Below are 12,515 nucleotides of genomic sequence, written 5' to 3'. Positions count from 1 at the left end.
AATTTGCTATTAATCCACTTATCAGCGTATAGGCAACACACATAATTCCTTACAGGGAAGCTAAATAGTATTTCAGTATCTAGGTGTTCCATTTTTATTGCCGGTGACTGTACGTATAGCTACTAATAGGCCAGAAGGTTTATCTTGGTACAGTTCGCGCCACTGAGTGGTGTGTCACATGTTGCCAAACGTATGTTTCCTGCAAGTGATTGAGCATGCTCTTGCACTAGTCTCTCGAAAGAGCAAGCAAAAGCCTTCAGAAGGTGTAACAGCCATATCCGCTTGCAAGGGCGCTCGCAAAGGAAGGGGGGGGGGCAGAGGGGGCAGTTGTACAACCGATATTCTGGAGAAAGTTCATGCAATTCGATTGGTGAAATTGTAGCAATATTATATTACAATTAATATTATTTTCTGTGATATGCAGACTGAGAGTTCAAGCAATTAACTGCCATGCCCAAGAAAATAACGAGAGAGCGTAATTAGGGAACGGAAAATTATTGTCAGAACAGGATTAGGAAGGCAAATTTTTATAATCCCGATGTTCGGAACTGAAAAAATGCACCATCTATTTCCCAAACAATACTTATCCCGACGTGGTGAAAATCTCAAGTTCTATACACACTACCTCCCCCCTCCCATTAGACTATTGGAGGAAGTTTCTGTGTTGAAGCTAACAATAATAATATCGAAAATGTATGGAACATGAGCTATATTTCCTTTTGTATACTCACACCCCCAGACCTTCCATTTTCTCTCACGCCATGGGTGAAGGTTTGTTTTGGGACGAGATTCCAGACACCGTGGCTTTCCCTTCAAGAAATATGCTTATAATGCTGCGGTGGGCGTGGCTTCTGACGCACGGATTGAGATTGATTGGCTGGGAGCGGGAGACGTGACCGTCGGTGTCATCTGTGGAGGATGGATTCAATAATATGCGTTGGCAGCGAAATTACAAAGCAAACGCCTTCATCTTCACCGCGGGGCCGGAGGGGGGAGCTGCGTGTCTGGGAACACTTTCCTTTCCTCACACGAAACTTCCTTCAGTGTTGCCACGGTAAGAGAAAATTTCCCTCGGCGCACGAAAAATCCGATAACATTTTGGATGCTTTATTCAAGAAAAAACTCAAAAATTAGTGTTTTAAGTTCACTTTCTACACAGTAAGGCTAATCGGGACTGGGCCTACAGTTTAATGTGGGATTCGAACCACTATGTGCCTCCACCGGGAACGGGTATCGAACCCGGGACCCCTTGATTACAAGGCGACGACGTTCTAAAGTATAAATTTAAATTGGGTTTGGTAATAATTATACAAACCACCGATGATTTAACTTTTGAAATTACTAGAATAACATAACCAGTGTGTACTTAAAATACATTGGCCTACACGTTATATTTTTACCAAAGTCCAAAAAAATTGACATTAACAATCTTATGTTATTCACGAGTTATATTAATTTATTCAGTCGTTTCTAATATTTCACCGAATTCGTGTTTGCTAAATTATTGATGGGATTTAATAATCACAATTATTTTTTTCTTCTCTTGTGTAAGTAAGAAAAATTGGAAGAAAATGAGGAAATTTTGCTCTCATGTTTAGCAACACTGCTCATCTGTCCACCTTCAACTTCTGGCCTTGCCATCAGGCACGATCAAGAAACGAGGTTCTCAGCTCATGTTCCTTTTTTGGGAGTTTTTAAAGTCCACTTTATGCACACTTTGGCTAATCGGTACCGGGTCTATACTTTGAAGATGGAACCGAACTTTCACGAGGATTCGGCCTGGATATTGGATATTCTTTCCTGAGTGTGCATCAATATTTCCATGAAGTTACTTCTTGATTGTATGTTCAGTTAATTTTGATTCTGTATTTCTTACATGTATTACAGATATATGCGTGTGAAATTCATCAATTTACGCACCTGTCCGTGTAATTGTTCGTTTTTTGGGTTGTCGCTGATTGAAATTTCTGATTCAATGACTTGTTAGAGAAAATAAGATGTCAACAACACACTGGAATGTTTTTTTTTTTTAATTTGAATCATACGATTAGTTTACTTTCTATGCATTTTTTCTGTTAATCTTGTTAATTGGTTGTTAATATCTGAAAAAAATGTCAATAACTGTGAAAAATGACTAAATCTTTCTCGTTTTGATAATTTCTCGAAATCGTTCAATTCTTTTTAAAAGAAACATTCTTAATCTAGATCTAGAAATCTCTATATAAAAAAAAAACAGCTTGATGCTAAAGAAACGAAAATTTATACAGGCATGCAAAAATAACTGTTTCCTAAAGACTTCCACCCACGTGGATTAATCGGTGTCGTCCTAATTGCGAACACTTCCTGCCTGAACAGGAATATACTGGAAGGGGTGCGTCCTAATTGCGAACACATTTTTCTCCCTTTTGACCTACAACTTTCTCCCAATTTCCTGAGTCCTTGTCCTGGTCAGTGGCCTGTGGTGTGGGTCACTGGTGGTGTAAAAGTTGCACCTCAAATTGCAGCATGTCAGTTGTAACATAAAATCCGACATGATTAAAGCCTTTGTCGGAATACATACATTACATATTGTACAATTACAATTAATGACTTTGTCAATTAATAATGCGGTGAACGTTCAAATTTCTAGTCAAATTTCAAAACATATGATATTGTTCTTAAAAAAAATAGGGATATCACCAGTCTCCTTGTATTTGTCGGTGATTCTTGCTATTCTTTCGTCCAACAAAACATATATTTTCTTATGTGGGGATCATAAGAGAAACAGTGTTATTGTTATTATTGCAATAAAAGTATGAATAAAGGTATTGTAACTATTATTATAAATTCTTTATTCATGGGCGAAGTTCAAACTGTGCCTGCTCTACCCCGCAAAACTTGTACAATCAAGCAAACAGAAAATATGATACGTACTACTTACTGTAGATGCAATACAAGTATTCAATTATATTTATCCTACAAAATATTTCAGTAACTAACACTATAAATATAGTTAAAACATTTACTCATTCACACAAATCAAATAATATTAGTTTTGTAGTTCAAAGCTGTTGATGTATTTTGTTTCGATTTCAACGGAATCATGATGAATCTCTGTCCTTGCTCGTCAAAAAATACTTTTGTTACTGCATTTTTAAAGCTGTTGTATGTAGCACATGTGGTAGCATCTGGTGGTAGGGCAATATGCAGAGGCAGCTTTGATGGGACAGGCATAAAGGTTTTGAAAAGTGGTCCAGATGAATTTTTGTAGAGTTTCGAGTCGCGGACTTGTGTTTTCGTGTTTAAATACGAGTCTTAGAAGTATTGCAGTGTTTCTGCCTGCAGAATTTAGAATGTTGTCGAGGTCAGATGTGGTTTTCTGCGACGTGTCATATTAAGCCATTTTAAGGTTGTAAATTGTATTGTACTGTGTAAATTGTAATTTGTAATAAAATACCATTGATTGGTGCACTTCAGGACTTTAGATGTTGTAAGTTAATACTCGTAACTGTTGGTTTGCAAAAACGAGAAGTTTAGAACCTCTGCGCTAGTGCGAAGAAAAATCTGAACTGGCAGCTCTATCCCAGACAAGGCGAAAGTATTAATAAGATTCAATATAGGTTTAAATTACCAAGATGCCTGAAAGAAAATACAAAGCAAGTCAAAGTCGGCAGCAAATCAAAAGACATTGTGGATCTTTGCAGGTGTTGTCAGTTTCCAGATTTTCAAAACGAAGGGTCAGGTATCGAAGTGGGTGTAATAGGCCGTCGGTCTCCCTTTTTGTCTGCTTCGGGTGTCGTTCTTTTCCCTAAACACACTTCACCAAGTCTGCAAACTGGTTTAACAAATTATGCGGCCAACACAACGGGACGTCCGCACCGCGAAGGGAAGGGGGAGGAGCTTTCTTTCCCACAGGTCAGCGCCATGGAAAGCCACGCCCCCCTCTGGCGGCTGTTGCCAGATTTATTTCTTTGCTCGCTCTTCCAGCGCGTCTTTGCCTTTTTCCACTTTTGGAAGAAGAAGAATTGTTTAATTCTTTTGTTTAACACCCGCCGGAATGCTCTTGCTGTCCGAACTATTTACCCTATGATCAGTGCAAAATCAGTTCAGGGATATAGCGAAAGTAATAGTGGTAATATTTCATCTCTTTCTTTTCGGAAAAAAAGACACCTCTTTGCATTATATCTTATAATTTGACACACGCAGGTGATGTATTGCGTAGGTGTGATAGCGTTAAAGAATGAGAGTTCTATTTTCTATTTATAAGATTTTTAATATTGTTATTAGTTGTGATGTTGATTCTAATATACCTATAAAATATCGAATTGTAATCCAGGGAATCCGGTTTCGATACCCTGTCAAGGCACAAAGTGGTTCGGATCCCACTTTAAACTGTAGGTCCAGTCCCCGAATTACATGTATGCATACATGTGTGTGTGAACATCTATTTATTCCTGTGTTCTGTGGGTTGGTATGTGTATATATACATAATCCTATATAGGCTATGTGTGTGTGTGTGTATAAGTAAATGAAGGAACTGATTAAAAGTTAATGCATAAATTAATTATGATTGTAAGAGTTAAATTATTTGTGCAATAAAATAGTACTTATGATCCAAGTATTTGATCTGATTGATTAGGTTTATTTTACTTCGCTTTTAGCTAATTGCAAAAATGAGGATGAGTGTCGATAAGGGGACACTCACAAGTAACACGCATGCCCGTCCGGGATTCTAACTCGGGACATCTGCCTTTGTAGCGCTCCGCTAAGGAGGTCGGCAAGTGTTGGATCTCAATAGTGTTGCCCACGAGACGAGACTTTGGCCTGTCTCGTCTCGTGGAAATGCTGTCTCGTCTCGAAAATATTAGTTTGTCTCGGGACACATGATCAATCTCGTCTCGTCTCGAATTTTTAAAAGCCTGTCCCGTCTCGTCCCGTGGGCAACACTAGATCTCAAGTGTTTATATTTTTTTAAATGTATGGGTGGAAATAGGATACGCTGTAACATCTAATAAAAAAATATCAAAGTTGAAAACTGCATGGAATTAATTAAATGTAAATAGGCTATGCAATGTTACCTAGTCTTAAGATCATTAATATGATTGTAGCAAGTGCATTTAACCCTTTCAAAAGGCGATTTAGAAAGAAGTAAAACCGTATCATTCAGTTTAAGATAGAACGTACGTAACTAAAATTTTACACAAATGTACGTTCAAATACCTTACTCCCTCCCCCAGCAAGCTAGAAAACTGTATAAATACATCTTGTTACAGCCAAAGTATGGTATTTAAATGTGTACGGAATCGGAATGTTATTCTCCCAGAACATATCTCTCCGACTCCTCACTCTGGCGCCGTGACTCTTTTTGTATTAGGAAGATACGAAAGCAACATCAAAGATCACGAGGTTAAATGGGATAATTTAAATTACAGACGTTAAATTTGCATGGTTGTTCGGGTGTTTTATTGCACTATTTGGAAGGAAAGAAGGAAACATAACTTTTCTTTCTGATTTTCCTTCAAATATAAAAAAAGTTATATGTTTTACAAATCGTATTGCTTCATACACAGCCATATTGTTAGAATTCGCCACAGAGTATAAGTAAGAGCCATTTGCATCTGTGTAAAGAAGAGGGCGTGTGTTCGCAGTTGGTTGAATAACGGTGACTTTTGTGATGCAATTATGAACGTAACATGAATCCATAAACAACTTCCAAAGACTATACATGCAATATGGTTTGTCTTGGCACCAATAAAAAACTAACAATAGACTATAAAGTAACCTTACAATTGTTAGTCGTGAGCATTAAAATTCTTACTCATTCTGAGGCAAAACGGTGCTGTAAAATTCACAAACTTAATTCTTAACCACACGCAGTTTAACAACAACGTGTGTGGAAAAAGTAGCTTTTATAATGCTTTCTTTGCTCCAAAATAACCGAGTACCATAATTAATTCGGCATGCTGTATTGCAAATTTGTATATCTGAAAATGCTAGTCTAAGGCAAGAACGTGAAATTTCTATAGGTGGATCCGTAACGTCACGTTACTTTGATGTAATATTAACAGTTTTGTGCGATCAATTTCCCATGTTATAAAGCTCATCTTTTTCATATCTGCACGTAAAGCATGGAATGCGCCAACCAGTACTATATGAAATTGACACCAAGAGTTCCTTCTGCAGTTGCTACGTAAGTCACCTGCAATAAAAATGGGACACTTATTTAGATCCTGAAACACTCAGCTTTCCTAAAAAGCGTTATGTGTGTTGCCTAACTCTACGGCAATGAGCCGACTTCAATAACAACATTTCAATGGAAGTTCTTCTACTGCTAAGAACTCAACAAATTATTTTTATGACTAAAACTGGTATTTTATAGTTGTATGTTGCTCAAAGCAAATGATACTTTAAGTATATTCAGAAGAAAGAACACCTATCATTGAGTTTATCCATCTTGCCAGTATTCCTCAGATTTTCTAGTCGTTTCCATACCAAAAAATATTAATACACTAACAATACTTTCGCTGCTTTATATCCGAGTTAAAAGTCAATCCATGGGAGTGAATTTTATTTGAAAATGCAAATATCAATCCTGTATCTTGAACTGGCGTTCATTTGTTTTGCAAAACAGTGATTTTTTGTGCGTTGACTTGGCAACGCTGTGTGTTTTGGCTCCGTTGAGGCAGCAGGCACGTTGGTGATTCCTGTAATCACTGATTCAAACACACTAAGGTTAAACGTCGATCTCCGATCTTCCTTCACAAAAAATACAAGTGTTCTTTTGTTAGCGTCCCTGCCTCTCCCGGCATTTCCTTTCCAATGGAGCGGAAAGTGATAGCGCAATTAGCTGGTTAGAGGGAGGTTGTTGCAGCGCGAGCATCCGGAAAAATAGCCAGCAACGCTGGGTATTTTAATCCCTTGTACGAAATAACACGCCACTTAATTGACTGGAAAGCACTTGAAGATAAGATGTTTAAATAACAGTCGAGCTCGAAATTGAGTTTCCTTGTTAGCCTTTGCTAATATTTAACGCGTACTTTCTTGTTTGCTTAATAATAACAGTGTTAAGAACAGTTAATTTCAGGTTTAAAAAGAACGCGATGTGTACAAAGAACAATTTGCAAATCGGAAAGAAATCACTGAAACGATGCAATTTTTATGTTTGTAAATATTCTTCCATTTCTATTCTTTAGTTGAAGCTGCAATGGCGAGAATTGGACAAGATGGCGGTGAGAATGTCCGCTCAATAGAGATCGGAAACCATAGACACGTTCAGGAAAACAAAGTTTGCTATTGCTATCTACTTTCGATTATTTGAGGTTGCTTTTCTACCTCTTGGTTTAATCGCGACGATGAGGATGAATGATGAACTGATAAAATGGTGATGGGACAAACACAACGATGCGTCTATGCCTGACATGGGAAATTTACGAAATTTACTTTGCCGTGAGATTTCTTCAGGAATACGAAGTGGGTATCAATATAGGGCTAGATTAGTCATCATATATTTTATTTGTAGTTATTACAAAGTCTATCCATTAGTAGTAACCGCGATTAGCCTATATCTGCATGAAGTAGACTTAAAACAAACACACGACTCAATTGATAGATAATTCTTACATTTCAAAATTAAAGTCGAAAGAATGAATATGAAATGTAAATAGAATCTTGTTATAGCCATTACAGTTACATATCAATCCAATGTTGATTAGTAACGCTATTTAGAGAAACATAATTATTTAACTGTAATCTCGTTAATAACAACAATAGCTATTAAATTGTTAGTAGCTTTAGGCGACTGAACTCCGTATTCTATACGGACATGGTCTTATGATAATTAATTGATTAATTTGGTTTATTTCACTTCGCTTTTCTGCCCCTTTTAGCTGATCGCGAAAATGAGAATGAGTAATGATATGATGACACTGATGAAGGGGCACAAAGAATACCCATGTCTAGGCAGGGATTCGAACCCTGGGCCCCTGGCGTCGTGCCACGCTGTGCTAAGCACCCTGCCACGTAGGTCCGTTCTTTTGTTATTGTTAGTAATAATAATATAATAATAATGTGCACTTATCTTCCCATAATAGATTGCATTTTCTTGTAAGTACTACTATTTACACTTGAATACAGCTGTGGATATGAAAATCTAAGAAAAGATTGTTTTTTTTAAAAAAAAAAATGCTTCATCGGATATTTTACATGCGGATAAGAAGGGTACAAAATTTCGGCGCTACACGCTTCTCAATATTTCCTACAGTCAGATTTATCGGCTACAACAAAGGTTCACCATTTGGACTGAGTACGCATTTCCAACTTCTCTGCAAACAAGGATCTTGGAAAACGATTGAGAAGCAAAAGTGTGTGGCAGTTAGCACTTTTGTTTCTGACAAGGTCGAATAAGTGTTAATGGAAGTCCACTCCCTATCTTTTGTGTGTTGTGAGCTTTCGAGTTCCTGATAACAAAGCCCCGCCCAGCAGGTATAGCTGTCTGGTCTTTTGTTTCCTTGCTTTCGCGATGACACACACTTCATTTTCACATTGCGGTTTAAGGGAGTCGGTCCACAAATCCGTCTGGTAGAGTCGGGAGCACGAACAACCCACGCCAATACACCTTTTAAAAGGCTTGCAAACGTGTTCGCAGGAGAAGAAAGAAGAAAATTGCAGTTTGCTTCCGGGAATTTGGCGTCGAGCAATCACTTGACACCACTGTGCAAATGGTTTATAAATAGAGCCAGTTCCTTTTGAAGCAGGTTCGAACGCGCAGTTTCCTTTTATCGACCTTCGTTTGGCGGTTGCTCTGTTTATTTTGAAGCTCTTATAGCAGGTATGAATATCAGGACCTCGCCAAAGGTTATTTAATATTTTTCTGCTTTTTGATTACTAGTAGAAGTCGATAGAACCGTTATTATTATTATCTAATTTATTATATTTTTCTTGCATGTTAACGATGTACTTTTGATCATTGAATTCTCAGATTTTCGGAAACTATAGGGAAACGTAAACACAGGATCTTATCCAGGTCTGCAGGAGACCCAAAAGTCACTATCGCCACCACTGGCTTTAACTGTTTGTTCTTCCTAATCTTATTTTGTCGAATATGTTAAATATTTCTGATTCGTCAGATGTTACTGAAGGAAAGGTCAGCTACTATTAGTTTTGAGAACATGATTGATTCATTTATTGAGGTTTATTTTGCTTCGCTTTTCTGCCACTTTGGCTAATCAGAAGATGAGGACGAGCGATGATATGATGAAATTGATGAAGGGACCCAGGGTGCGAAATCCTGGGGGACGGGGGATTTCCCCCCACCAACAATTTTGGCCTCAAAAATTCCCTCACCAAAAATTTCAACTATTTCATAATTTATTAACATCTTTAAGCAGTTAGTAAAGGAAGTAGTTTGCTACATTATAATATCTGATATACATAAAAGTAACAAATTTATTTATTTGTGTGTAATTAATAATAATACTATTTTTAATTACTAATTTAGTAATTTATTTTTACTTTTAATAATATTATAAATGTGTATATCGTATAATTTATATATATGTTTGTGGGGGAGGGGGGTTTGTAGATTAAGATCTTTCTCCCCCCCACCAGTCTTAAATGATTTCGCACCCTGAGGGACACTCACAATGAACACCCATGGCGAGGCCGGAATTCGCACCCGGGACCTCTGACGTTGTAGTGCGCTGTGCTCACCACTCCATCACAGAGGTTGGCGAAAACACGAACGAAATGATTCATGGTAACATTTGCTTCGCCCAGATAATGTATGGTAATTTGTCCAGGATTCTAAGAGGTAAACTGTATTCTCCCTCTCACATCAAAAACGTTCCTGCCCCAGTATGTAGGGGTGCATTAAAAGTGACCGCCGCCCCTTTGAGCATCCCCACTCATTTTTTCCAGCGTTAGCGTTCCGGTCTGATACTGGATGTCTGTGGATGAATCAGCATCACTCCGAAGAAGGCGGACCGTGCTCTTTCTTCGAAGTGCAGAGGTGGCAAAAGAGAATGGGAGAAGCGGTCTCCAAAATGGACGGCGTAGGAGGCCGTAGATTTATGGTTCCGAGCGGAGGCCTTCTCCGTGGGAAACCCCCCGGGGGCCGCGTCGCTCACCCCTCCTGTCGCAAACAGCAGGCCGCCATTCTGTGCCTGTGTACTCGGGCTAATAAGTCAGGCACATTCCGTTTCTACCTTTGTGTCACCTGTCCGAAAGGTTCCTTCTTTTGACCGAGGGCTTTCTGGCTTGCATTAGCACTGTTAATGTCCAAATATTTATTGTACACTCTCCTGGGGACTTTTGGCCTCACCCTTTTAACTTTTGAACGTCGTCGGCCTCCTTTTTCGTCTTTCCCCATTACTCACCTCGCCTCCAGGAAGACCCTGTGCTCATATTTAGAGCGAGGAGACAATACTCCCGCGCTTCTCACTGCGAGAAAAGGTTGGTTTATGTCCACAACCCGTGAACTTTGGCACCCATTATTTTTAGAACACAAGCACCATTGTAAAACAACAAAAGTAAATCTTCTAATGTTTTGTTGGTTCTTTTTCATTTTTTCATTGCTTTGTACAGTTGTTTCATATCTTGCTGAACATATTTTCCTAAGATTTAGCAATGTTTTCAAACAATGATGACTTCCATTTACATTATGTATAAATTAATGCATTCATATTTATTAACACAGTGTGGAAATCTTAGAAAAAGTACAGTTCCTAACCTTCATCACAGTCATATATTTATGCACATTATACATTTTAATACTAATAATTTGCGAATTAATGTTTAGTGTACTATCACTTCAACGTTGCTAAACAACTGCCTTACCAATTAAATTCTGCTTTACTCTTATTAAACTTAATTTTGGGTTTTATCATATTTTGATATTTTAACATCCATAAATTGTATTAAATTTATTATTTTGAAAGAAATGGAATCTTCACAGATGCGACCGTCAGGGGTATTCAATGATTAACGAATACTATTAGATGACGTCACACGGAAGCCTTTTTCTTTCAACAGAATAATTGGGGAGCTTTCTTTTAATTCCTTATATTTCTGTACACATTTCCTATCACACAAGATGCTAAGTAGTAAACTTAAAGATTTTGACGAGGATACTAAAGGGATAGGATACCTTATCAACTTTATTTGGACCTATATTACAATAACGTTTTTTAAAGGAACATTGCGTATAAACTGGACGGATTCTGTTCCCCAGTGTGATGGGGGTATCATTTAATTCCAAAAGAATTCTGGTTTCGACTTATTCAACTCTTTAGATATTCTGTCAAAATTATCTTGCGTTACAGGTTAAACAAAAGAGTATTTCCAGTTCAACTTCACAAAAAGAACTTGGTGTGCGTTCTCTAGTTTTATTTGCGTGTGAGATGATATTTCAGTGCAAACTTCACAGGACATAGAACTATTTTTATGAGGTTTGAATAAGAACCTTTGTGGAATCCTTTATGATGGAATCTTAGCTCCAATAATAACTGCAGAAAATTTAGTACTCAAATTCTTACAGCAGATAAGTATCCAGAGGACTTGCCTGATGTTGCATTTAAGTGAGATCGGACAATGCGTTTCAAGATGGCGGTCTCAGCCTATACCGGAACAAAACTTTCCAAGGTTCATTTGTCTCAGGCAGAAGTTACATTTCATATTTATGTTATTATAGTTAGTAAATGATTTAGACTCGTGCATTGATATGCGTGGGAGCTTCGAACTCATAGTGACACATATTTCTTTGATCGAAATCATTCTCGGGAAAACAAATCTGTTTGAACGTTGAGACGACGACACGTCGCTTCCGAAGTGGAGTCCGTGGAATCGGTTGTGGCTGGTGTTTTTCCGCGTTCGTTGGATACGCGCTTTGCATGACAAGAAGCTGGGGATATCGCAAAGGAAGAAGAAATTCTGGTTTTTCTCCGGCTGTAATTGCAGATGTCGATGTATAAAGTGTTTATAAATTAGTAGGTTCTGCGTTATTACTGCAAGGCCAGAGGTGGGATTGCGTGATAAGTGATTTTCCTTCTTCTTGTCGTACTCTTGTGTGCCGCCGTGTTGTTGGGTTCTCACATGTTCAAGCACTCTTGTTTGTGTGGAAATATGCCTCGGGATAGCAAAAAAGTAACAAACAACTGCGCACAAAATATCATCGCCTAAGAGTGTCCATATTTAAAAACTTCTCAAATAATGAACAGCTTCTTTCCTATGTCTATATAATACAGTATAAAAAGTTTAAATTTATGTACTGTACATAATTGCATTGGCAAGGGCCTCCTTGATGTCGCCTTGTAACCAAAGGGTCACATGTTCGAACCCCTGTTGAGGTACATTACACAGTGATTCAGATCCCATTTTAAAGTTATAGGTCGACTCTCGGTTAGCCTATCTGAGCATAAAGTGGACTTAAACACACGTTCTAGGCTTTGCAAAACGTTTCTTTTCCTGTATTCTATTTCCATGTAGATAGATTCCACATGAGAAAGTTCTTCGTCGAACCACCAGAGAGGCATAGCCTATAT

General features: G+C 38.0%; 1 protein-coding gene across 1 annotated transcript in view; it reads right to left on the bottom strand.

The window, feature by feature from the left end:
- Positions 1–12,515, bottom strand: part of hh (hedgehog signaling protein) — an 81,366-nt gene that overhangs the window by 14,227 nt on the left and 54,624 nt on the right. The window lies entirely within an intron of this gene.

This window comes from Lepisma saccharinum, chromosome 24 (genome assembly GCF_977018435.1).
Source record: "Lepisma saccharinum chromosome 24, izLepSacc3.1, whole genome shotgun sequence".
NCBI lineage: Eukaryota > Metazoa > Arthropoda > Insecta > Zygentoma > Lepismatidae > Lepisma > Lepisma saccharinum.
The sequence above is the reverse complement of the archived record's forward strand: the minus strand, read 5'-3'. Positions and strand labels throughout refer to the sequence as shown.